The sequence below is a fragment of the Elephas maximus genome, chromosome 5, assembly GCF_024166365.1.
Source record: "Elephas maximus indicus isolate mEleMax1 chromosome 5, mEleMax1 primary haplotype, whole genome shotgun sequence".
Taxonomy (NCBI): Eukaryota; Metazoa; Chordata; class Mammalia; order Proboscidea; family Elephantidae; genus Elephas; species Elephas maximus.
This window is the reverse complement of record NC_064823.1, coordinates 108,071,137-108,098,722: the sequence shown is the minus strand read 5'-3', so window position 1 is coordinate 108,098,722 and position 27,586 is coordinate 108,071,137. Positions and strand designations below refer to the sequence as shown.

Genomic DNA, 27,586 nt, shown 5'->3' with positions numbered 1-27,586 from the left:
AGCTATGAAGGAGTCTCACAAAAGGATCGCCACAGCCGAGACCCTTATTTAGACTTTTGGCTTCCAGAATTGTGAGAAAATAAATTTCTGTTCTTTAAAGCCACTCACTAAAGTGGTACTTTTGTTACGGTAACAGTAGCGCTAGGTAACTAAAACAAGATAAAAATCATCGTTGAGCCAGCAGCCTGGTTTGGAGGGTTGGGGAGTGGGGTGGCATGCCTGTTCTTTGTGTCACGAGGGAGAGAGGAGCCACACATTGCAGAGGAAAGGGAGGCGAAGGAGAGCAGGTGCTTGTGGGCTGCTGCAAAGCTCTGAATTAGTTCTGCTCCTGCTTACCATCTAAATTAGTGGTCTTAAAGAGGGAGTAGGTGACTCATCAATGAAATCTGTGAATGATACTGGCCTGCAGAATGTTGCCAACACTAGAAAAGACAGAAAAAGAATATAAATGGTCTTTCAAGAGGTCAGAAATATGGTCAGGAAATTAAAGGAGATTTGAACTAAAAAGAGACAATGTAACACATCTGGAGTCAATAACTGAGAACATAGATTCTCAGAAAATGGGAAAAACAAGGCAAGTGGTTAAGTAAAAGAGTCCCAAGTGGCTAACCAATTAGATACAAGTTTTAGAAACCAGGGAAGGGCTTTCGTAGGCAGGTTAGAGAGGAGTATTGCCTCTCTTGACAGGAGATTTTACCTCTTCCCCCTGGGGTGTCATGATGCACCTTTCGTACTTGGTTTGCTTGTCAGAGACCTGCACCAAAAATGATGTCCTTCCATTTCCTGCTCTCTAAACATGGTCAAATGGAACTGATCCTCTGCCAACAGTAAAAATGAAAACCAAAAAAGCCTGTTGCCATTGTGTCGATTCCGACTCATAGTGACCCTACAGGACAAAGTAGAACTGCCCCGTAGGGTTTCCAAGGAGCGGCTGGTGGATTTGAACTGCTGACCTTTGGTTAGCAGCTGAGCTTTTAACCGCTACACCACCACAGCTCCAGTAAAAGAGAAGGCAGAGTATTTTGCACTGATCAAGGGCTCCATTCATGCAAATAGCCACTATAGGCTCCTGGGAAGGACAGACATCAGGGCAGAAACACGGAAAAGAAGGCAGCTGGCATTCTTCCAATCAAAGCCAAAAAAATAATTTCAGGAAATGCTAATTTTTTTTTTAAACAGATAGCCCAGTTTTATGGGGGGAAGGATAGATGAAGAAAGATATCTGAATTCTCAACATTTGTCTGCTGTGTTTCAATTCTGCAGGTGTTCATTGACCGCCTGTTACACGCCTGGTGGTGTCTTAAACTCTGGCGGAGTTCCAGTGGGAATTCAATTTCGTCTTAAAGGGTTTAAAAGCCTAATTAGGAAAATGGAATTACACATTAAAAAAAAAAAAAGGTTAAAACACTGCAAGAGGATACACAATAAATGGCAGTGAGTATGCCCCCCACACCCCACAAAAAATAGGAGCCCTAGCCAAGCTTTGGAGAAGGGACAAGAAAAGAAAGTAGTGTCATGGAAGGACCAAAAAAGATACATGGGATTTGGACAAGTGGGAAGGAACTCAGACGAGGGGAAAAACCTGAACAAATTCATCAGTCAACGAATCTGATAATCTGTATTGGAGATTTAAAAATTATTCATTTAGAAATCAAAGGATTTTGAATTTGGTATGGATCTCAGACCCTCACAAAGTGGAAGAATCCTGTTTGCAATCTCCCCAAGCTTCTGACCGAAACCAGCTTCTGACTGAAACACCCCCTGTGATGGGAAACTCATTATTTTCAAAAAGCTGATAAATTCCCTTTTGTTATTTTCACCCTTGGTCCTTGTTCCGCCTTTCAGTGTAGCATTGACTCCTTCAAAACATGAAGCCCCTCAAAATTAAAGACAGCAATGATAGTTTCTCCCGGTCTTGCCTTTTTGTCCCTGGTTCTTCCAATTGTATTCTTGAGTAGTCCAGGTGGAGGTAAAGGGTCCACCCCGGGATGCCCTGTAGTTGGTTAAGGTCCCTTTGAAAACATGGCACCTGGAAGCCAACACTTATCCAGTTGTGGTTTGATCAGCAGAGGGTTCAATGGAGCGAACGCATCCTTAACTAGGATACTGCTGGTCTACCAACGCAACCTAGTGTATGTAGCCTTTACTGGTTTGTTTTAGTAGGTACACCACACTGTTGGCAAGAGCTCAACTGGCCTTTAAAAAAAAAAATAAAGAATGTAAAACACTTTGAATTGTGTCTTGAACACAGAAGTAAATAATGATAGTGGTGGTGGCTGTCAATTCTGACTCTTCTTGACAGTATTTTCTCCAATATTTCAATTTCCAAGTGAACAAGCAATCTCTCCACAAGTAGTGGGAGGGGCCGGTGCATACAGATGTCAACCGGCAGGGTGTAGTGAGCTGAATGATGCCCTCCCCACCCCGCAAAAGATATGTCCACATCCTAACCCCCGGGACCTATGAGTATGATCTTATTTTGAAACAAGAATTTTTGTGGAAGTAGTTAAATTAGTATCTTGAAATGAGATTACTCTGGATTATCCAGTCAGGCCCTAAATCTTATAAAGACAAGTGTCTTTATGAGAGAGAGAAAAGGAGACATAGACACAGAGGTGACGGCAATACGAAGGTGGAAGCAGAGAAGGAATTTATGTAGCCACAAGCCAAGAACACCCGGAGCCATCAGAAGCTAGACGAGGCAAGGAAGCATTCTCCCCTAGAGACTTCAGAGGGAGCATGGCCCTGCTGACATCTGGATTTTAGATTTCTGTTCTCTAGAACTGTGAGAGAATACATTCTATTGTTTTAAGCCACCAAATGTGTGATAATTTGTTACAGCAACCGCAGGAAATTAAAACAGAGGGACTATGTATTTCCATAACGGAGCCCTGGTGGCACAGAGGTTAAGAGGTCAGGCTGCTGACCAAATGGCTGGCAATTCGAATCCACCAGCCGCTCCTTGGAAACCCTATGGGGCAGTTCTACTCTGCCCTAGAGGGTCGCTATGAGTTGGAATTGACTTGACAGCAACAGGTTTGGTTTTTTTTGGTAATGTATTTCCACAGGTATTCTCCCAGGAATGGGGTAAACATTCCTAATGACCCACTCCAACACTTCTCTGCATGGCTGAGGGATATGGAAAAAATGCGGTGGAAGCCAATTAGACTGCCACATACTTAGAGATGGCAGGTCTACTCTAGAATAAAAATGTAATAAATCCTTTTTAAGACATGCATAAGTTACAATACATACCTCACCAGATGACTGCTAGACCAAATCTGCAAGGGCCCCGAGGTGGAAAGGGCCACAGATAGAACAGCTGTGTGTGTTGTGGCAGACGTAATACAGGTATAACAATAAACTTAACGAGCAGTTTGAAAACAATACATGACTCATGTATTACCGTGAGCACGCCGGAGCCTAAACATGCAGCGTCCTATTCAAAAAAGGCCATGTGACTGACAAAAGCAGTCATAAGCAAGTTATGCAAACCATCCCAACAGACAGCAATGACATATTCATACTGCACCATCATGCATGTGCTATTGCCACCCATTGTACAAGAGGCTATTAAAGGAAATTCTTGGAGTTTCCATCCGCCGTTGATGAGGTCGTTTGTGTCCCTCTGACAAATACATCAGACACAAGAAGTAAATAAGAGTCACTTGAAAGCAATGGTGGAATTTAAGTCCGTACATTCCAAGACATGAATTAGTGATGTAGAAAAAACGCCTTCAGTTAATTGGGATAGAATATACTACCATTGTTACAAGTGTCAGAATTAAGCCACCAAGTCCAGGAACATGGTTCCCTAAAGGAGGGAGGAGTTTTTTTAGAAAAGCAGTGGAGGAAGGTCAGGGGGTGAAGAGAATAGGGATAGAGAAACTATCATAAAAAAATCTCAGACCTCAAATTTGGACGACATCTTATCTACCCTCTACCTGAAGCAGGACTCTCTTCTCTCCCCTCCTTTTTAGAATATAATATAAAATAAATAATAATCGTTATTACCATTTATTGAGCAGTTGACTAGGTGCAAGAAAATGCTGAGAATTTTACATGTATTTTCTCATTTAATCTTTAAAATAACCCTCTGGGAGGAGTTATATAATCATTTTACAAGTGAGTATGGAGACCTGCTTCCGAAAATCAGCCTGTGAAAACCCTATGGATCACAACAGAATTTTGTCAGATATAGTGCAGAAGGATGAGCCTCCTGGGCTAGAAAGCACTCAAAATACACAGTGACTGCAACAATGGACAGGAGCATGCCAACCATCCTGAAGATGGTGTAGGACCAGGCAACCTTTTGTTCTGTTGTACAAGGGGTCACCGTGAGCCAGCACTAACTCAACAACAAACAACGTATGAGTCGTTATAAGAAACAGATTCTTTTGTCATTCATTCATTCAACAAACACCTAGTCTGTGCTAGGCCCTAAACATATCAAAAAATAATCACATTCAGTAATAGGAAGGTGCCTTGGTGGTACAGTGTTTAAGTGCTTGGCTGCTAACCAAAGGGTTGGCAGTTGGAACCTACCAGGGGCTCCACAGGGGAATGCGGCGATCTGCTTCTACAAAAATTTACAGCCTTGGAAACCTTATAGGGCTGTTCTACTCTGTTCTATAGGGCTGTTATGAGTCGGAATTGACTTGACGGCAATGGGTTTCAGTGATAGGTAATTCAGGACCCTAAAAGGCAACCTACTGTATTTATGGGCAGCTCTAATTCTGAGAAAGTTCTTCCTTATGTTGGCCTGGCATGTGTCTCTGTGTAACCAATGAATAGGTCACTGTGGTGTCGTGTCCCACAGAGAAAAATGAGATGAGAGGGGATGGTGAATGTGAGAGGTTTACAGAGAACAATCGATATGTTCTGTTTCCAATTTCAGCTCGGTGCAGCTTTCTGTACTCAACATTTTTGTTTTTAATATTAACTCATACTCTTTGGGGGTAAACCCAGTTCCTGTGGAGTCACCTCCAACCTATGGTGACCCCAGGCATGTCAGAGTAAAACTATGCTCTGTAGGGTTTTTAATGGCTGATTTTTTTCAGAAGTAGATTCCCAGGTCTTGCTTCTGAAGTCCCTCTGAGTGGACTTGAACCTCCAACTTTTGGTTAGTGGCCAAACACTTTAACCATTTGTACCACCCGGGAACTCCTCCTTTGGGGATAAAAAAAATTAAAAAAAAATTTTTTGGAGGGGGATAGAAGATGGTTAAATCAGAAAACCCCGAAACAATGGTGCAGTCTTTCTTTCAAACAGTTTTGAAAAGCCCTTGATACTTTAAAGGCACAGTCAGATGACAATAAATTTGCCACCCACAGAAAAGTGAGTCCATGTCATGCAGCACGTAAATATCAGTAATCGTTAGACACCACCAGGAAGTCCATGGATACTGAAGCAATGAGGAGGACACATTTCAGAACCACCCTTATACACCCTCTCTGTGACAGCATCTTAAGATGGCCTTTCAAGTAGTCAAAATCTTAGCGGATTCTATCTTCTCCACTTTATATGAGGAATTCAGGTATTAAAAGGAGAGTCTGGCCAAGGTCGAGAAGAAGAGTAGACACTGAGAGGTAAGTCAGGAATCACTGCTCCAGGAGGACCCACTGTTTATTCACATTGCAGAATTCTATTGCCCACAGGTCTGCAAAAGACCAGGCATTTCAACTGGCAGCTGCCCTACCCAGGAACTCCAAGATAAACAAGATAGTCTTTGTTAAAAGGTTTTCCTCTAAGCCTTTGAGGGTCTCTCAGGGAATCTATTTTGCTCAAAGAATCTTTGGCCCTCAATTTACTACTGTTTCCATCATCATTACATCTAGACTATCTCACGACCTAAGACATCTAATTATAAAAAACACAACAAATGTTTTCTATAATATAGCAGTGACTAACACGCGCTCAGCTGCTAACTGAAAGGTTGGAGGTTTGAATCCACCCAGAGGCATCTCAGAAGAAAGGTCTGGCAATCTACTTACAAAAAATCAGGCACTGAAAACCCTATGGAGCACAGTTCTACTCTGACATAATCAGATCCTCACGAGTCAGAATCAACTTGATGGCAACTGGTTTTTTTGTTTGTTTGTTTTGTTTTTTTTAAACACCTACTGAGCACTTAATATATGCCAGGGGGTTTACATGTAACCATTTCAACTACTCCTCACAAGAGCACTGAGTTTGGCAACTATCCCTATTTTCCAGATAATGAAACTGAGGCAAAGAGGTATTAAGTAACTTACATGTTGGTAATTACATGGCACAACTGGGTCTTGAACCCAGGTCTGTCTGATCCTACCCACTCTGACTCCCTTTCAAGAAAATAATACTAGTGATAGCTAACATTGTGCAAGGTACTATTCCAAGCATTTTACATATCTGAATTCATTTCATCTTCACATTAAATCCATTTTACAGCTGAGGTAAAGTGTGCTTAAATAACCTGCCCCAGATCATACCGTTAGCACATGGTGGAGGGGGTTTTGAACCCAGGTAGTCTAATGCCAGAGACCAGGCTCCTGAACACTACCCTAAAGCCAGTAGCACTGTTTCACAAAGAATTAAATGAATAAATTAATATTACCTAGTGAGGCACTGGCCTTCCCTTAGTCAGCCTGACCTACTCACCCAGGCCTATTCTAGCTTGTTATAGGACTGGTGGGTTTTGTGAAGCACACCATTGTAGCATCTTTTTTTTTTTTTGAAAGGGTAGACAAACTAATAGACAGGGAGGCTGAAGTTTCTTCTCAGGGCCCCCTAAGTAAGCTAGTAGTACACTTGTGGTTAACAACCCGCCAACCTCAATCATGATACCTTGCTCTTGAGTGACAGGAACTTGGGTTATCCCTTTGGAATGACATGAGGCCTGGAGAAGCTACCAGGGTCCCGGGAACATGCCTGCTCTTGTGCAGTGACTTAAGGTCACTGGAGGGCATAAGATATTCCATTAGAGGGATGTTCATATCCAACTGATCCACAACCCTCTCTTCCACAGTACAGTGTGTGCTCCAGACTGGCTGCCTCGTTCCCCTAGCGACTTAGCCTGGGAGACCACCCAGGCTGTGGTGAAGTGTATTTCTCTAAAAGATTGAAGAAGACCAAGCACAGTCTGCCTTGGAGATAGCACAAATGAACACAGAATGGGCTCCCTGACCAGTCAGATCACAACAAATGACAACAGGACATTTCTCTGAAGCTGTGGAGAACACATTTGTGGGATGAGGAGCCCTGGTGGCACAATGGTTAAGGTTAAGAGCTCGACTCCTAACCAAAAGGTCAGCAATCGGAATCCAACAGCCGATCCTTGGACACCGTATGGGGCAGTTCTACTCTGTCCTATAGGGGTCACTATGAGTCAGAATCGACTCCGTGGCAATAGGTTTGGTTTTGGTTTGTGGGATGACAGCCCTGTACCACCAGGGCTCCGAGGTGAGGAGAGGAGGTGAAATAGCAGGGGCCAGCAACTCCTAAACACCATGCCTGGGAGGCTTTGTCGTTGTAGTTGCCTCTGCTTTTCAAGGCTGTAACCTTTCAGAAGCAGATTGCCAGACTTGTCTTCTGAGGCACCTCTGGGTGGGATCAAACCGACAACCTTTCATCTAGTAGTTGATCAACCGTTTGTGCCAGAGGCTAGCCAAGGCAAATTTACCTGACTCGTTTAATGACATAGTTTAACCCTGCTCCTGCCTCCTGCTTGGTTTCTTTCCCAGACTATTAACAATGAAGTTCATTACTTAGAATTAATAACCACAACAAGAGCTATCACAGTTCCTAACAATCCTAGCCATGTAAGATCTTTTGTCTCATAGCATCAGATTATCTTCTCCAAGCACCACAGGAAAATTCATTTAGGAAGAGGAAGGACCTGATGTTTACCTGGCACCCACTCAGCATCAAGCATTGTCATTCAATGCTCTGCATATGTTACCTCATTTACTTATCACAACTACACTACATCGTAGAGATTATTATTTCCCGTTTTACTGATAAAGAAGTGGAAGGTCAGCAAGAGACAGAAAGGGCCACGTAAATCAGAGACTACATCAGCCTGAGACCAGAAGAACTAGGTGGTGCCTGGCTACAATCATGACCACCCTGACAGGGTACATAACAGAGAATCCTTGAGGGAGCAGAAGAGCAGTGGGATGCAAACCTCAAATTCTCATAAAAAGACCAGACTTAATGGTCTGACTGAGACTAGAAGGATTCCAAAGGTCATGATCCCCAGGAACCATTCCCAAAGCCAACTCTTCAGACAGGGATTGGACTGGACAATGGGATGGAGAGGGTTGCTGGTGAGGAGTGAGCTTCTTGGATCAAATAGACACATGAAACTATGTGGGCAGCTCCTGTCTGGAGAGATGAGAGGACAGAGGGGTTCAGAAGCTGGCTGAATGGACATGAAAACAGACAGTAGAGGGAAGGAGTATGCTGTCTCATTAGGAAGAGAGCAAGTAGGAGTATATAGTATATGAGAGACTGACTTGATTTGTAAACTTTCACTTAAAGCACAATAAAAAAAAAAAAAGTGCGGGGTGAGAAAAGTTAAGTAGCTTACCCAAGGATGTAAATGGAAGAGACTGTACTTTTTTTCCCATCAGGCTTTAATTACAACTTAGACCCAGGGATGGAGATACTACAGGTAGGGAACCACTGCAGGTCTTTTCACCCCACCGGGCAGTTGTTGCCTCTGACTCATGGCAACCCCATTCACAACAGAAGGAAACACTGCCCAACCCTGTGCCATCCCTGTGATGGGTTGGGGATCAGACCGTTGTGATCCACAGGGTTTTCACTGACTGATTTTCAGAAGTAGATCACCAGGCCTTTCTTCCTAGACCATCTTAGTCTGAAAGCTCCTCTGAAGTCAGTTCAGCATCCTAACATACACAAGATTTCACTGACAGACGGGTGGTGGCTACCCATGAGGTAAGCTGGCCAGGAAACCAACCTGGGTCTCCCGCATATAGAAGGTGAGAATTCTACTCTGAACCACCACTGCCCTCTCTTTGGACAGTACCCAAACCAAAACCAAACCTGCTGCTGTAAAGTCGATTTCGACTCATAGCAACCCTACAGGACAGAGTAGAACTGCCCAAGAGGCTTTCCAAAGAGCGGCTGGTGGATTGGAACTGCAAACCTTTTGGCTGGCAGCCGACCTCTTAACTAGTATGCCACCAGGGCTCCTTGGACAGTACATGTGTGCAAATTACCCAACAGGTCAACTGCATTCTGAGATAATCTGACTCTGAATTCCAGTCTCTGTAATTTTTTTCTTTTCTTACATCTGGTGGCATGTTGTTTACAGCTTTGTTCTGTTAATAGAGACACAGGCACATCCTGAGAAATTATTGTTATTTTTTTTTAATTAATTTTTATTGCACTTTAAGTGGAAGTTTACAAATCAGGTCAGTCTCTCATACAAAAATTTACATACACCTTGCTATACACTCCTAATTACTCTCCCCCTAATGAGACAGCACACTCCTTCCCTCTACTCTCTCCTTGTGCCCATTTGGGCAGCTGTGAGAAATTGTTTGTTCAATTCTAAATTAACTATTGCGCAAAGAACTAATGAACCATGGTACGCCAGCAGGAATGCAATCTTCTTCTGGATAGGTTTGTGACCTAAAGATACGTTTTTATAAGAAGATTCAGGATATAGGATTTTTTTCCCCCTTTCTTCATCTGCTGAGGAAATGCTGAATCAAGTGAGAACTCTAGTAAGGGATAAGCAGTAGCCACCTGCCTTCACCCCTCAGATACAAAAGCTCAGGGAAAAAAAAAAAAGACACAAACGTCACTTAAAGGAAGAACAATATAAGCCGCCCAGGAGTAAGAGAGAAATTAACAACCAGAGCAAGGCTGGTTTTCAGTGGTGAGAAGCTACTCTGTCTGAGGTAAACAGGTTCTCAGCTTGTTTCAATTTATGCTTTAGAAGAATTTTGAATTTCTGGGTGGACGAATATGGGCATCATTCCTAACATTTCCCTGCAAACATATTTGCAAACTGAAGTCTCAGAGAAACAGCTGACGAAGGTGCTCAGAATCAGGTTCCTCACGAGATTCTTTCCCCAAGTTTTCACCCTAGTAGGGCGTTTGGTTTGGTGATGGTTCCTGGCCCTTCTCTAATAGCAGTGTTGGATGTAAAGTGTGGCTATTGGGCTATCAAAAACAGACGTAATGCAGACTGTTTGAGAAGGAGTAGGAAAACAAAAATGGATCCTAGAGGTAAAATTACTTAAAAAAAAACAAAAAAAACTCAGGTCCTGGCAGAACAATCACTTCGGTATATTTGTCATTAAAAGAAAAAGAGAAAGAAAGTGGGAGAGAGGAGTTTCAACAGCAAAAAAACAAAACAAAACTCCACTAGTCTTGATGTTATATTCTTGTGGCATTGAGGAAATAACCTTTACTTCAGCCAAAGGTCAGCAGGCAACCAGTCCAAGTGCGAATGTAAACAATTCTAATCCAGATCGCAAGGTGGTTTTAAAAGATCTGTTCACCAAAGAGCAAAGAAAGTGCTAGTCTTTTTTTTAGAGAAGAGGGAATGAGGGAGCTGGAGTGGACAGCTTCTGAGCTAGGCAACAAAATTTACCTGCCCCAGGAACACTAGGGACGTCTTACAGGTTTAGATCTGACGAGATAAATGCAGAAAATCAGGCAACACTGAACTCAGTCGGCACTGGCCCTCCCAACCCCCATCAAACGGGCTGAACAGGTCTGCACCTCGGAGCTAAATTTGTAAAAAAATGTCTCCACTCTACTCTTCTCCAAAAAAAAAAAACAAAAAACAAACCCGTTGCCGTGGAGTCAGTTCCGACTCATAGTGACCCCATAGGACAGAGGAGAACTGCCCCTTAGGGTTTCCAAGGAGTGGCTGGTGGATTCGAACTGCCATCCTTTTGGTTAGCAGCCGTGCTCTTAACCACTGCGCCACCAAGGCTCCACTCTTCTCCAAGATTTTTAAAAAGTCTGATCAATTTTGCAGACAAGCAGAGGCTAACAACAAAGATTAAAAATCTGGCCTGGGAGAACTTTATACCCTGCAACCAAAATGCCAAAGGCATCCCTCTGCTCTTCCCTCTCAAAAGAGCTTCTTCCTCTTGGGCAAAGACCCAGGACTTGCTAACTGAAGTCTCATTAAGCCATCCAGCATACATTTTTCATTCAAATTCCCTGTTCAGATCCCTCACAGGTTAGTGGTCTAAACCCCAAGGGAGAAAAATGGAGGGTGTCAACTTACTTTTTCAAGTCTCTGCCTGGGGCTCTCAAATCAGCAGCAACTGAGCAGCTCTCATTCCTGGTGGGTGAATGGAGCAACTCCTTGGGCTGCCCCAGCTGTGACCAGCTTCAGCCTCGGTGTACAGGTGCCTGGAGGAAGGAGGAGGGTATTGGTTGGTCAGGAGCAGGAAATGTGTGACATCACGGGAGCCTCGACAGATAAAGAGCATTGCTGGGACCTCAGGATTGAAGCAGTCCCGCCTACCTATCATTTACCTGAATACCTGTGAGCAGGTAGGTGGCGTCTCTGAGTGGACAAATGAATCAGTTAGAGCAATTTGCTGGATGGAATTTACTTTCTTTTCCTGGGCCAGCACGTGTCCAGCCCCGTGTACAGTTCTGAATTTATATGCCTGGTTGCTTCACCAACTCCAGCCCTCTCTCCCTAACCCTACCTGGTAACCAAAACCCCAAACCCATTGCCATCCAGTCAATTCCAATTCATAGCGACCCAATAGGACAGAGTAGAACTGCACCATAAAAAAACACCCAGTGCTGTCGAGTCGATTCCAACTCATAGCGACCCTATAGGACAGAGTAGAACTGCCCATAGAGTTTCCAAGGAGCGCCTGGGGAATTCGAACTGCCGACCCTTTGGTTAGCAGCCATAGCACTTAACTACTATGGCACCAGGGTTTCCAGAACTGCACCATAGGGTTTCTAAAGCTATAAATCTTTACAGGAGCAGATTGCCACCTCTTTCTTCTGCGAACAGGCTAGTAGTTTCGAACAACTAACCTTTTGGTTAGTAGCCAAGCACTTAACCATTGCACCACCAGGGCTCCTCTCCCCCCACCTGGTAGCTGCATATGAAAGAGTTAAAGAAGAGTTGAAACACCCAAATGAGAGGGTAATTTAGTGGGCACAAAAGGAAGTTTCATGCTTCTCGCTTAGCAATACCTCAGATTTACCTCCAAATGCTTTTTTGAATGGCAACAACTTGAACCACAAGTTCTTCTCTGCGCCACAGAATAACAAATTGCAGGTGACATTTTCAAAGTCATTTAAAAAAATTCTAAAGATGATTCTCATCAGCAGTTTCAAAGATGAGTTTTCAAACTTTTTATATACTCCCCCTCCCCTCCCACACACCCCAGGATTTTAATTCTGTATTCAGGAATTGGTAAAACTTCAGTCATTCCTACCTTGGCTTGCCTGGCAGTTAGAGTCACACAGAGGTCACAGTCCCCTGCAAGCCTTCAATTAGGAGCAAATTAAATGATTCAGATTCCAGTGGTAGGACAGTCATAAGGCACTATGCTCTATTGGTTAGAGCCTGGAAGGCAGAGTCAGAGTTATTTCTGACTCAAGCTTCTATGTGACCCTGGGCAAGTCAGTGTGTTGCTTCAGCTTTTCCAGCAGGAAAGGAAGGGAGACGCTAGGACTCAGCCAGCACCACAACGGGCCGCTGAGAGATATTATGACTTTTAAAAGGTTTGGCATCTTTCGAGGAGGACTGTAAACAATTCCTTAGCTGTCTTTAAGCTTTGTGTATTTCTATGGCCTGTGTCAGCATCCTTGGGCAATTTAGCTCACTGTCTGGAATGTGCTACCTTGAGGAAACCATGGATTCTCCCTACCTGGAGGAAGGCCTGCTTGCCCTGTGGGGATTTTTTTTTTTTTTTTTTAAGCCCCCATGGTGGGGATGAGAGTTGAAATTCCCATTTTTTTCTCTATTCTTTCTCCCTTTTCTTCTGTTCCCCACCTCCTGAGACTGGAAATGCTTTGGTTCAACAAGATCTAATATTGTACTACTTTAGAGGTTTTTGGTTGGTTGGTTGGTTGGTGTTTTGGCTGGGGGTAGAGTGGAGGAAGGAGGGTAAATGGGAGGGGGAAGGAAAGGAAAAGTCCGATTCCATTTTCTCGGCCTCAACATTGAATGGCTGCGGCCAGTCATTCAATACCTTGTAAAGCAATGGAGGAGGGGCAGGAAGAGAAATTCTAGTCAAGGGCACGGGGTGCGGGGCAGGCTCTGGGATACTTCACAGGCAAGAGCTGGCTCCTTTCCCCAAGCCGTCCCAGAGCGGTCTAAACCACCTTTTCCCATTTGGGAACTTGGTTTGCTTTGAGGAGAGTGAGAAGTTTAAAAATAAAAAAATTCCCCTTATCACTTCTTTATCCAATAGAAATTAAGGTAAATGTGGCTACCCTTATATTAGGGAAAAAAAATGAAGGCAGGTCTTTTAGGAAGAAGTACCAGCTCATCAGTAGGGCACTCTATTTAAAACATCGCCAAAACAAACGCTCCCCCTTGACTCCGACGGGGTGTCCACGGGAGGAAGCGGGGAGGAGAACCTGGGCGGGCTGGCTGACCTGATGATTCATCTGGAAGGCCACGCCTTCCAGCAGTTTTGGCGTCAGCCCGCCCTCTGGGTGTAAAAAAAAAAAAAAGTGGTGTAATCAGGCCTTCAACCTTCCTGTTAGCAGCTTTTGCACCATTCAGGGACCCCTTGACTTAGAGGGTAAGCAAAAAGAAGGACCAGCAACGAGATGAATTGACACAGTGGCTGCAACAATGGGCTCAAATACAGCAATGATTGTGAGGGTGGCGCAGGACAGGGCAGTGTTTTGTTCTGTTGTTCGTAGGGTCGCTATGGAGAGGAAACAACTGGACAGCACCTGACAGCAAACAACAGCATAAAAAACCAAAACCAAACCTGTTGCTGTCCATTCTATTCCAACTCATAGGACCCTACAGGACAGAGTAGAAGTGTCCCTCAGGGTATCCAAGGCTATAAATGTTTACAGAAGCAGACTCTAACATCTTCTGCTGAGCAGGCTGGTGGGTTCGAACTGGCAACCTTTAGGTTAGCAGCCAAGTGCTTAACCACTACATCACCAGGGATGCTCATATCACGCCCAGAGGAGCATAATTAACTCAATTTACTCTCTTTCAACAGTAACCTCTGGAGAATATTCCATTTGTCTAATTCTGAACTGCCAAAATCCTTAGAGTTAGGACATAAGAAGCTCCTAGAACTTTAGGATGATTGTAATAAATAGGTCAGCCCTATGTTGTTGTTGTTGTTAGGTCCTGTCCAGTCGTCTTCGACTCGTAGGGACCCCACGTACAACAGAACAAAACACTGCCTCGTCCTGTGCCAGCCTCACAATTATTGTTATGTTTGAGTCCATTCTTGCAGCCACTGTGTCAATCCATCTGGTTGAGGGTCTTCTTTTTTTGCTGCTCCTCTATTTTATGAAGCATGATGTTCTTCTCCAGGGACTGCTCCCTCCTGTTAACATGTCCTAAGTACATGAGATGAAGTCTCACCTTCCTCGCTTCTAATGAGCTTTCTTCCAAGACAGGTTTTTTCATTCTTCTGGCAGTCCATGGTATATTCAATATTCTTCACCAACACCATAATTCAAAGGCGTCAATTTTTCTTCAGTCTTCTTTATTCATTGTCCAGCTTTCACATGCATATGAGGTAAGTGAAAACACCATGGCTTGGGTCCAGTGCACTTTAGTTCTTAAAGTAACACCTTTGCCTTTTAACACTTTGAAAAGATCTTTTGCAGCAGATTTGCCTAATGCAATGTGTCTTTTGGTTTCTTGACTGGTGCTTCCATGGGCAGATCCAAGTAAAATGAAATCCTTGACAACTTCAATCTTTTCTCCGTTTATCATTATGTTGCTTATTGGTCCAGTTGTGGGGATTTTTGTGTTCTTTATGTTGAGGTGCAATCCATACTGAGGGCTATGGTCTTTGATCTTCATCAGTAAGTGCTTCAAGACCTCCTCACTTTCAGCAAGCAAGGTTGTGTCATCTGCATAACACAGGTTGTTAAAAAGTCTTCCTCCAATCCTAATGCCCCGTTCTTCTTCATATAGTTCAGCCTCTTGGATTATTTGCTCAGCATACAGATTGAGTAAGTATGGAGAAAGGGTACAACCCTGATGCACATCTTTCTTGACTTTAAATCACGCAGTATCTCCCTGTTCTGTTCGAACGACTGCCTGTTGGTCTAAGTACAGGTTCCTCATGAGCACAATTAAGTGTTCTGGAATTCCCATTCTTCTCAGTGTTATCTATAATTTGTTCTGATCCACACAGTCAAATGCCTTTGCATAGTCAATAAAACACAGGTAAACGTCTTTCTGGTATTCTCTGCTTTCAGCCAGGTTCCTTCTGACATCAGCAATGATATACCTTGTTCCTTCCATGTTCTCATCTGAATTGGGCTTGAATTTCTGGCACTTTCCTGAAGATGTACTGCTGCAACTGCTTTTGCATGATCTTCAGCAAAATTTTACTTGTGCGTGGTATTAATGATAACTGATAATTTCCACATTCCACTGAATCACCTTTCTTTGGAGTGGGTACAAATATGAATCTCTTTCAGTCGGTTGGCCAGGTAGCTGTCTTCCAAATTTCTTGGCATAGACTGCTGAGCACTTCCAATGCTCCATTCCTTTGTTGAAACATCTCAATCACTATTCCGTCGACTCCCAAAGCCTTGTTTTTTGCCAGTGCCTTCAGTGTAGTTTGGACTTCTTCCTTCAGTACCATCGGTTCTTGATCATAGGCTACCTCCTGAAATGGTTGAACTTTGACCAATTCTTTTTGGTACAGTGACTGTGTATTCCTTCCATCTGCTTTTGATGCTTCCTGTGTCATTCAGTATCTTGCCCATAGAACCTTTCAATATTGCAGCTCAACACTTGAATTTTTTTCTTTGGTTCTTTCAGCTTGAGAAATGCTGAGTGTTTTTCCCTTTTGGTTTTCTATCTCCAGGTCTTTGTACATGTCATTGTAATATTTTACTTTGTCTTCTTGAGCTGCCCTTTGAAATCTTCTGTTCAACCGTTTTACTTCATCATTTATTTTCGCTTTAGCTACTAAGTTCAAGAGCAACTTTCGGAGCCTCTTCTGACATCCATTTTGGTCTTTTCTTTCTTTTTAATAACCTCTTGCTTTCTTCGTGTATGATATCCTTGATGTCACCCCACAACTCATCTGGTCTTTGGTCATGCATCAAATCTGTTCTTGAGATGGTCTCTAAATTCAAATGGGATATACTCAAGAATGTATTTGGCTGTCATGGACTTGTTCTACTTTTCTTCAACTTCAGCTTGAATTTGCATAGGAGCAATTGATGCCCTGTTCCACATTTAACCCCTAGCATTGTTCTGACTGAAATGATATTGAACCTTTCCGTCACCTCTTTCCACAGATGTAGTCAATTTGATTCCTGTGTATTCCATCTGGCGTATAGTTGCCGTTTATGTTATTGAAAAAGGTATTTGTAAACAGGTTTTTTTTTTTTATCAACCCTATGTAGAAATTTTTTTTTTTTTTTTAATTAGAAATTGTATAACAATGTCCACTTTCAAGACCCCAGCTAAAGGAACAAGGCTTGGTATCCGTATTAGTTATCTATTGCTCTGTAACAAATTATTTTAGAATTTAGTGACTTAAAACAACACACACTTATTATCTTACCATTTCCAGGAGTGAGGATTTGGGGAGGAGTTTAGCTGAGTGATTCTGTCTTGGCATCTTTTTGAAGTTGCAGTTGGGGTTCTGGCCGAGGTTAGCATCACCTGATGGCTTGAGTGGGCCTGGAGATTCTACTTCCATAATGGCCCACTCACATGGTTGTTGGTCACATGCCTCAGTTCCTGGCCACGTGGCCTCTGCTTGAGTGTACTTTTGACATGGCAGCTAGTTTCCCCCGGAATAAGAGAGAGAGAGAGAGAAGCGGCAATGCCTTTTATGATCTAGTCTCCAAAGTCACACATACTCACTTGAACACTATTAGTTTATTAGCAATGGGTCACTGAGTCCAGTCCACACTCAGGGGGAAGAGAATTAGGCTCCATCACTTAAAGGAAGAAATATCAAAGACTTTGTGGACATAGTTTAAAATCACCAGAGTACCCACGTTGTATCATGTGACAGCCACCACCCTCAGTTGATTGGAAAGTCAGAATGACCACCTGACTCAAATGAAGCAAATCATCGGCTATTCAGAAGCCAATGATATTCTGTCTTTGGAGAATTTGCACTAAGAGACAGAGGAAATGGCCAATCAGTACATTTCCAAGTTCATATAGATTTAGGGTTGCCATCTGTGTTGGGCATATAAGCAAGTAGGGGAAGTTAGTTAAAAAGAAGACAAAGAGGCAAATGAAAAGGATCATGCCATATCTGAGAGGGAGCCGTTGGGTGTTGTAAATGCTTAATGTGTTCAGCTAGTAACTGAAAGATTGGAGGTTTGAGTCCACCCAGAGGTGCCTCCGAAGAAGGGCCTGGTGACCTACTTCCAAAAAAATCAGCCATTGAAAACTCGATGGAACACAGTTCTACCCTGACACACATTGGGTAGGCATGAGTTGGAATCAACTTGGTGATAGTTGGTTTTATCTCTGAGAGAGAATGAATGAGAGAATCACTGTGGCGTTTGGAAGATGGAGAAGGCAGTCTTGGCTCTGATCAGCCTCCTAGCTTGTTCCATGAAGCATGGCTGTGTTTGATTCTCAGCTCTATGAACTGCTTCATATGAACTTCCATAAGTGGGTTTCCATCCCTTGTAAGCAGCGACTCTAAAGTAAGGCGTTGTAATACCAGCTGAGCTGAAATTAAAACCTACCCACTTGTGGTAAATGATATGAGGCTGTGGCATAATCCAATACTGGCCTATAATCCAGTATAGTGAAAAAGCTGGAGGTGGCACAATCTTAATCAGATGCTTCATGCTCTGTCTGAAGTTAAGAAGCAGATTGGCCTGCATGGAGTCTAGAAAAGCAAATGAAAAGAAGAAACAGTGCTCAGAGAAGAAAGACACCGTGTCAGAGGGACATGTGCATTTGGTTACTCTGTCGTAGCACAGGGACAGTTTTTCTGGTTTGCTGTTGCTCATGTGAATATTTTCTCAAGACCATCCACCGGCCCTGCTTTGATTTCATGTTCCCTGGGCAACTTTTAGGACTCTGATTCAGCTTCCTAATTATCTTGTTATTCAGAAGGAAGTACCCTAGAAAAGTAAGCCTGGGGAGTGTAGATTCTGGAAAGGGATGTTTCCAGTTGCAAATTAATAAATTACCAATATGGTTTGTACATTGGTCTCTTATGAGAAAACACACGAGGAAATCCATCACCCCTTACAGCGTACCTGAAATGATCTTTTTTAGGCCTATCAAACTGATGCCAAAGGGGAATGCCAGCTTGAGAGGCCAGTTTTAACTCTCTGACATCTTTTATGGTCATTTCTTTCATAACTTCAGCAGTCTACCCCCTTTAAAATCTGAAAGCTTGTTAGAATGATCATACTGTGGAACTACATACAATTGGATAATACGAGGCAACATAAAATTAAGTTCTAATACACATCCCTCCAAGATGTATGGTTTAGACCAGGGTTGGCAAATACTTGACACACACTGTTCCATTCCCTCCTCCCATACCTTTGTCATTGTTAAGTGGCCATGGCACTCTTGAGCTTAGAGGTGACTTCAGAATCCTCAAGATAAAACTTGAGGAACACTAGTAGTTGGTATTAACCCTTAAGATCAAACCATTTTCTTTCCCAAGTTTTAGGCAATGAGTAGGAAGAAGCGTTGGAAAGGGAAGAGATTGATGTTGACTAGTGCCATTGGGGAAGACTTAATGGAAAAAGAGGCATGAATTGGACCTTGAAGCGTTTGGAGAGATGATGATAAGGAACAAACAATTCCAGGCAGGGCAGAGCAAGAGGGGAGGCAGGAATGATTATAGCAACTGTGTATGCGGTGGGGGAGGAGAGGAAGACAAAACAATGAAATGTTCACCCTGCTGGAATGAAGAGAATCTGTTGGATGCTAAATTTGGGTGGATAAATTGGGACAGGATTATAAAAAGCCTCAAGGGCTGACTGCTTCATGTCTTCACATTTTTGTTGGCTGCTTTCATCATGATTAAACAGCTTTTTTTTTTTTTTTAAATTCAGTATTTTGACCATGAGGTAATTTATTAAGAGTAATGGTGCTTTCAGTGTTGAGCTGGACTTCCATGATATACCATTTTGGTTACTACATGATCATCTTTCCCTTTAGGAGTAAGCCTCCTTTGCAGCCAATATATTCTATAAACTTTGTTCTTTGGAGAGGCAGGTGGAATATATTAGAAAGCTCTCTGAACTCAAGGTTGGGCCTGTCCTAGTTAACCAGCCAGCTCAGCTGGGCTTTTTGATTAGTTTGAATTCTTTTTATGTATCTTGACAGGGAAATCTAAAGACGGAAAAGGAGGTCTATTTTCAAAGCTTTTTTCTTCTAGATCATCACAATGAAAGTTGGCGTCCTCAAGGATTCTTCCTGGCAATGAACCTATTGCTAAGATCGGACCTCGTGATCTCGTGATTTGGCACAATTATTTTGCCCCTGTTTGCTCCCTTTTTTTTTTTCCATGGATACTTGTAGAGTTGTCTAAGATGACTAAATGCCACAACAAAAGTGGACATATTCCATCTAATTTTAATAAAATGCATTTCTAGAAAAAGCCTTTTTGGCTATGTAATTTCTGAGAGTATTAAGCATGTGAGTTGGAATTGCTGTGTGCATTCCAACACATTGGTCTCAATTCTTCTTTTTTTCTTAACTAGTTCAGTTCCAAATCTTTCACTGGATAATTATAAGGGCTTAACATAGTGCCAATGAGCAGATTCCAGAAAGGCAATTATGGAGAACATCAGTAACAATCACAAACATCAGCTTGTGTCGTGATAAATGCCATGCGGCTCTGTGTATGTGGAAGAGAATCCCATTTCTCTCACAAACACAGAACTCAGTGTTACCTGGTATGCAGACAAGCTTCTAGGATACCCTATGAATTTACAGCTTAGAAGAGAAACTTCTTTGGTTTTGTGCTTTTGGCTGGGAGAGAGAGTATCTCAGAAAAATTAGAATTCTTAAATCAGTTATTGAAGATGACACACATTTTTTGAAAGTTTTACTATATATGGATTTGTGGCTACACTCTTCTTTTGTAGAGAAGTCCAAATAGGGCTTAACAGAAAAAAAAAATGGACTTCATTGTTGCTGCCTCTATATTGTCACAGTGCCTATATTCTATAACCTTAAATATCTTTATGTTTATATGACCCCTATACTTGCATTAAAGAGCCCTGGTGACGCAGTGGTTAAGAGCTTGGCTGATAAGCAGAAGGTCGGCAGTTCAAATCCACCAGCCTTTCTGCTATTCGGATCAACAATCAAAGTCCATGGAAGCAGCAGTCAAGAAATCAAATGATGTATTGCATTGGGCAAATCAACTGCAAAAGACCTCTTAAAATTTTAAAAAGCAAAGGTATTGCTTTGATGACTAAGGTGCATTTGACTCAAGCCATGTTCTTTGCAATCACCTCATATGCATGTGAAAACTGGACAATGAAAGTAGAAGAATTGATGCACTTGAACAGTAGTGTTGGTGAAGATTATTGAATGTATCGTGGACTACCAGAAGAATGAACGATAAGTCTTAGAAGAAATACAACCAGAATGCTCCTTAGACACAAGGATGGCAAGACTTCAACTCGCCTACTTTGAACATGTCTTCAGGAAAGACCAATTGGTAGAACAGGACGTCGTGTTCGGTAACGTAGAGGGCCAGTGAAAATGAGAGAATCCCTCAATGAGATGGATTTACACAGTAGCCGCAACAATTTACTCAAACATACCAATGATCATGAAGATGGAACAGGACAGGGCAATGTTTTGTAATTTTATACATAATGTTACCATGTATTGGAGCCAAATCAATGGCAACTAACAACAACAATGCTTGCATAAATTAGGTGGATTATTCTTAAGCAATTTTTTGGTAATGGTTGCTGCTATTTTGAAAGTGGTCATGTCTTTGTTTCTGTTTTGGATACTTCTTACACAGCTACTTTAATTGGCCCAATTCCACATATCAAAGATGTAAAATGTCTCCTGTCCTTGTTAATTTTGATCTCATCCTGAGGGCCTCCATGTTTCTGTGGATGTCCCCTCTAGCATACTTAATCTCAACTTTAATGACATTTATGTTTACTTCTCTTGAGTCTCCCACTCTCAGGGACACACCGTGGACCTTGTTACCACTCGGAAATTTTCCATTTCTGAATACCTTAAACTTCAACATGCTACTCTCTGCTATATTTTCTTGTCCATTTAGGTTCTTCACTACCTTACTCAAATTTTACCTTCTCCTCTGAACTGATTGCAGCCTCTGGTTCCTAAACTCCTTGAAGCTGACCAAGAACATCTGTACCCTATACTGGCCTTCTCTCTTCCTATGAGCATGAAGGTCGGTGCCACCATATATGTATGCTATTCAATGCCAACTGCACTTGTCACTCTCCTTGGCATTCCCATTGATATTCCCATTCATTCTTCTGCCTGTCAGTGGAAGCTTGTGCGTTGCTATGATGCTGAACAAGTTTTGGCAGAGCTTCAATGAAAACTCTATGGATCATAGTACTTCATTATATTGTGCATGGGATCTCCATGAGTAGAAGACCAACTCAGTGGCAGCCAAGAGCTGCAACCATCTGTGATCTGAGTCCTTCCTGCACAGTCTTCTGTTTGGGAGCCTGCTATGCTCAGATCTGCCAGGCCCTGTTTTCCAATTTAGCCATTTACATTAAAAAGGTGATATTTTTGGCTTCTATGTTTACTCTTTAAATTTTCTCAAATCATCCTAAATTCAGGTAGGGAAAAAAGGTACTGTTTATTGGGGTCCTTCTCGGAAATGCCAAAACATCTGACTGTTTATAGTTCCCATCATAACAACCAGACTCTCTCACTTCTAGGCTCTTAGCCATGAAGCATTATCCTAACATTTATTGTTCATTTACCAGGGCCTGGATTGATGTTAAGTATTTTACTTGCATTATCTCACTGAATCCTTGCAGAAACCCCATTAGATAACTTTATTTAACAAATGAAGAGGTAAAGTAACTTGTCTAACATGCGTGGCTGGTTATGGGCAGAATTGAGACACAAGCCCAGGCGTCAGGTGTACTACTCCTCCCTCAGCGTGGAAAACTCCTACTCCATCTTCAGGGCTCAGCTTAAATGCTACCCCCTTTACAGAGCCTTCCCTGGCTTCTCCAAGCAGATATCAGTGCCTGCTCTGTGCTTTCTGGTGTTGGTGGTGTTAGCTGCCATCGAGTCGGCCCCTGACTCATGGTGTCCCCGTACACAATGGAATGAAATGCTGCCCAGTCCTGTACCATCCCCATGACTGATTGCAGATGGTTTCACTGTGATCCATTGGGTTTTCATCGGCTGATTTTCACAAGCAGATTGGTAGGTGGCCTCACGGACAAGGATGTGAATGAGTGGGACTGCAGGGTGTGCTAGACTTTTCCCTCAGCGAGTACAACAAGGCAAGCAGTGGCAAGTTCCACAGCCATGTGGTGCAGGTGGTGCAGGCCTGCAAGCATATCATGTCTGGGGTGAACTAATTCTTGGACGTGGAGATTAGACAAACCACATGTACTGAGTCCTACCTCAACTTAGCCACCTATCCCTTCCATGACCAGCCACACCCGAGGAAGAAAGCCCTCTGCTCTTTTAATATATATACTGTTCCTTGGCTGGGCACAACCTCCATGATGAAATCCAACTGCCAGAACGCATAGAGGGCTGCATAACAGGTGGCTGTGGTGGCTGCCTCTTAACCGTACCCCTTTAGAGGATGGTTAGCCCTTAGATTGGTGGTCCCGCCTTGGTGAGGCCGTGGTGAAGTCTCCTTAGTGTGTCAGCACCAGGAGAAAAATGAAGGCTTCTTGGGTGTTTTTGGAACAGCTAAGTGGCTCTAACCCTGGTTCTTTCTTTTCATTGCTTTTCAAATGCACCCAGCCCATGGTGCCCTTGTTCTGCTCTTATTTTAGTCAATAAAAAGCAACATCAGCTAAAAAAAGAAAAATTCCATCTTAGTCTGCAAGCTCTGCTGAAACCTATTCAGCATAATAGCAACACATAAGCCTCCACCGATAGGTGGGTCGTGGCTGTATATGAGGTGCATTGGCCGGTAATCAAACCCCAGTCTCCCACATACCCAGAAAACCACATGGGAGGTGAGAATTCTACCGCTGAACCACCACTGCCTCCAATTTCAACAGCTGTTTTACTGATGGAAACCCTGGTGGCGTAGGGGTTAAGAGCTATGGCTGCTAACCAAAAGGCCGGCAGTTCGAATCCACCAGGCACCCCTTGGAAACTGTATGGGGCAGTTCTACTCTGTCGTATAGGGTCACTATGAGTTAGAATCGATGGCAACAGGCTTATTCTACTGATTGTAATTTTTTGAAGACTGTCTTTCTAGACTGCAGGCTCCTTTCAGGTAGTCCTTTTCATATATCCGCAGGCCTTAGCCCAGTGTCTGAAAAGGACATAGAAAGCCTGCAATAAATAGTAGTTAAAAGAACTAACAATGAATATAAGACACAGGAAGGAATGGAGGGAACTCACATTATCAAATTTTGAGGCATAACTACCTTTTACTTTGGGAAGGGAGCTAAATTTATCACATTTAATTTTCACAATAATGCTACAAACTAGACATCCATCATTCGTTTATTCAACAAATAAAACAAAAATGCTATTTTTGTGTGTAATGTATTAAACACCACCACAATCAATGTCAAAGATAAAAATATACAATCTCCCTTGAGGAAGTTATAGTTGAGGGAGAAGCAGCATTAAAGACAAACAATTAAGACGCAAAGTGGAAATTGCCACATGGAAGCTTGTTACAGGTACAGTTGCTTGAGAAAGGAGGGCCAGTTTGTGTGTTTCTGCTCATTTAAAGGCTCCAAGTTGTTAAAAAAAAAAAAAAAAAAGTACTTGCCTGCGTTCACCCAGCCAGTAAATGGCTGAGCTAACATTGCCTGTAGTTCTAATTTGACTTCAGAGCCTGTAGCCTTCCAAGGCCCCAACAGCCTCACCTTGACCCTGTAGCCATGTGGGACCAGGCAGAGAAGGAAGCCCATGGGAACGAGAACCTACACATGCCTCTAGGTACTATTTGTGTCTCGCCAGAGAACCTGAGACATCTTAAACCCAGTGCCCAGTGCCGTTGAGATATCTTACAGCTTTCTCATTTGCACAAATGTAGAGGCAAGCTCTTTAAGTGAGTAAAAAGATGAAGTACCTCTCAAATGCGGCCTCAGAGTTTCACATCCACAGTCAGGGCTGCTTGGCACCTGGAGAAGAACTTGAAGAAGACCTGTACTATACAGGAGAAAGTAACATCTGGAGATATTTAGATGAATTTAAATTGCTTTAAGGTAGAGTTGGCAGTTCAGTAAACCTTTTTTGAATATCCTACCTCAAACATCATAAACATTTTAAGAATTGTTGTAATCTAAATTCCTGTTGATACTATTTTCATATATTCAGTCCTCCCTGGAGAAGCACAAATTATCATTTCCCACATAACAACCCTACATAAACTTTTCTTTTTTAATAGAGTTCTCTGTCTAGGCCTAAGAGCCCAACTTCTTCAAACTTTTTCCCAAGGGGGTTGAAAGTTCATAATAACTTGTAATAAAAGTGACTCGAGGACACACACAAAAGAAGTCCTAATGGGAAATGGAATGGAAAGGGCAAAAGCAAAGGAGAATCATGTTGCTGGCCTATTTGGGTGTGATAAGCACAAAAGAAGCCAACTTTCTAGGTGGGGAAGTGTTTTCCTTCCCAGTGAACTTTTGTTTCCATCCAAGAAAGGACAGGGTCTCAAAAACACAGGTCCTTGCCAAGGAGCCCATCCCTTTAGCTCTCCTAAGTCAAAGATTTTAAGAAAGAGAGTATCATGAAAGCCATTCACCATCAATGGGGAAACGTCCTCGTGGTGAGATTCTGACTAACATAGTCTCAGCAAAGGTAAGTTCATTTGGCTTTTCTCAAATTATGAACAAGTGAAGATGCTCCTCTTTAACTCAGACAATGAACCTGGATGGGGTGACCTTGATTTTCAGTCCTTCTTCGAGCTGTGTGGTTGTAGGGGCACATGTCACTAACCTATGATGAGGTGCCTGGAATAAATGAAGTTAGACTTCCTGGTGGCTAAGTCACAGCAAATTGGAGTAGTGGACAGGGATTTGGGTGGTGTGGAAGGAGGGCATGTCCATGTTCTATATTGGTAACTCTGGCCCCAGGAGCAGCCATTCTCCTCCCAGGTTGGCAGGGAAGCTGCCCTTCCAGTCCAGAGTTCAGATTATCTCAGAGGAATGAGTCCTTTCCTCTCTTACTATAATTTGCCAATTGTGAGAATGTGGGAGCATTATCATATGATGAGCCTTCCCTGGAGTCCCCCATCACTAAGTAGCTCAACTAATCCTAATTGGAAATGTTGACTTTAACTGCGCTCATGAGGCCAAAGCATAGGTGAGAGAGCAGGAACGCATTTCTCCCAGGATATCAGAATGTCTGAGAACAGGCCTCAGCACTGTATTCAAATCCATTCAGCTCAGTTCAGTGAGTATTTCTGGAAAGTGTGTTAACCAAAACCAAATCCCAAAACCACTGCCATCGAGTCAACTCCAACTCATAGCAACCCTATAGAAGCAGTGTTATTAACCGGTCTGGGGAATAGAGGCCCCACATCTCCAGGTTTCTTGCTTGTGCTGTCTTAGTTCGAGGCTTTGTCTGTATTGGTGCTAGCTATTAGCCTAGGGTCGCCAGGCTGGTTCTTCCAGCTCAGGCTATCCAGTTTATGTGGTTTGGTCCACTCATCTAGTCCTCCCTCACTTTCGCTGGTCTCGCCAGAAGGTGGACTGGAAAGGCTTGAACAAGTCCCGCCACAGACGTTCTCACACCCCCACATTTGGGTGACTCTCACCGAAGCGTCTCCTTAGGGTGACCAGTCCTTCTAGGTGGTCAAGCTGAAACTGAACCAACACTGTTTATGCCCAGTCCATCCTCCCATAAACTTGCAGCCATGACTATTGTGTGAGTGTGGCAGCAAGCCAAGTGTACCGTGGGGTGCTTACTCTTCAAGGCTATGTAGCTGCAAGGCATCGGGGCAGGGGACAGCAGCTATGCTAGGTGTGTCCTCTCCTCATCGCTGCCCCTAGAGGCTGCTGCACACACCAGTTCCTTTGAACTTGAAGTTAGGAGATCTGTGAGGTCCCTGGTGTACTCTCAACCTATCCTAAGGTACTACCTTCTGCAGTTAGCAGAAACCAGGACAAAATACCACCCAGGCTACTGTTTGTTTTCTTTCCTGTCGCCATGTTTTGACCTGAAAGACTGTAAAATGCTGTACACCCCTTTGCATTTTACTCCCTCCAGTACCATGTGCCAGGGGTCACCAACAGGCCCATCCCATGCTGCCAGTTACCTCAAAGCAAGACTCTCCAAACTGATTTCCACGGTTTCACCCTGTCCCCAGTCTCCTGTCCTACAAATTTGCCCATCCTATAGCCAATTGCCTTCGAGTCAATTCTGACTCATGGAGACCCCATGTGTGTCAGAGTGGAACTGTGCCGTATAGGGTCTTCGATGACTGAAGTTTTGAATACAGATCACCAGGTGCCTCTGGGTGGACTTGAGCCACCAACCTTTTGGTTAGCAGCCAAAAGCCTTAACCATTTGCACCATTCAGGGACTCCTCCCATCCTGTAGAATCTGTATACTACTTACCTCTTTGCCTCTGCTTAAATTGCTGACTTCTGTTTGCACTATTGTTCTTCCCTGGAAATCACCATGAGATTTCAGAAAAAATCAAAAGTGGCTCGTCATCACTGGTATGATGGAAAGAGGGCCAGAAAGCTGGGTCTGTCAACTCACACACTCAAAGTGATGGAAATAAAGCGACCCTCTGCAGTGACTGGATGGATCCAAATATAGCAAGTGAGATCTGCGGTCTGGCATCTACCACAAGGGGTTGATCCAGGTGGAAAAGCAGACTCCAAGATGGATTACATATGCAAGGACTTTGTTAGAGTAAATAACCATGTGAGGTGTCACGGATCGAATTGGGTCCCCCGAAAATGTATGTCAATTTGGCAGGCTATGATTCCCAGTATTGTGTAGTTGTCCTCCATTTTGTGATCTGATGTGATTTAAATCCTAATCTCTGCCTGTGGTTAATGAGGCAAGATTAGGTTATATTAAAGAGGATTAGGGTAGGATGTAATACCCTTACTCAGGTCACAGCTCTGATTAGATGTCTGGGAAGTTTTTCTGGGGTGTGACCTGAATCGCCTTTTATCTTACAAGAGATAAAAGGAGAGAGAAGCAAGCAGAGATGGGTTCTCGTTACCACCAAGAAAGTAGTGCCGGGAGTGGAATGCATCTTTTGGACCTGGGGCTCCTGTG

The 27,586-nt window shown here is 43.1% G+C and overlaps 1 protein-coding gene across 4 annotated transcripts in view; it reads right to left on the bottom strand.

Annotated features, from left to right (window-relative positions):
• LNX1 (ligand of numb-protein X 1) overlaps positions 1 to 27,586 on the bottom strand; it is a 241,715-nt gene that overhangs the window by 141,985 nt on the left and 72,144 nt on the right. For 2 of the 4 annotated variants that reach the window (XM_049886899.1, XM_049886897.1), the window contains one exon: positions 11,258 to 11,385. The exons of 1 other annotated variant lie outside the window; for it this stretch is intronic. The gene's annotated coding sequence lies outside the window, so the exon portion shown is untranslated. Of the gene's footprint in view, positions 1 to 11,257; positions 11,386 to 16,742; positions 16,965 to 24,416; positions 24,497 to 27,586 lie in introns of all 4 variants that reach the window. One more of the 4 variants, XM_049886898.1, reaches the window with a different exon arrangement.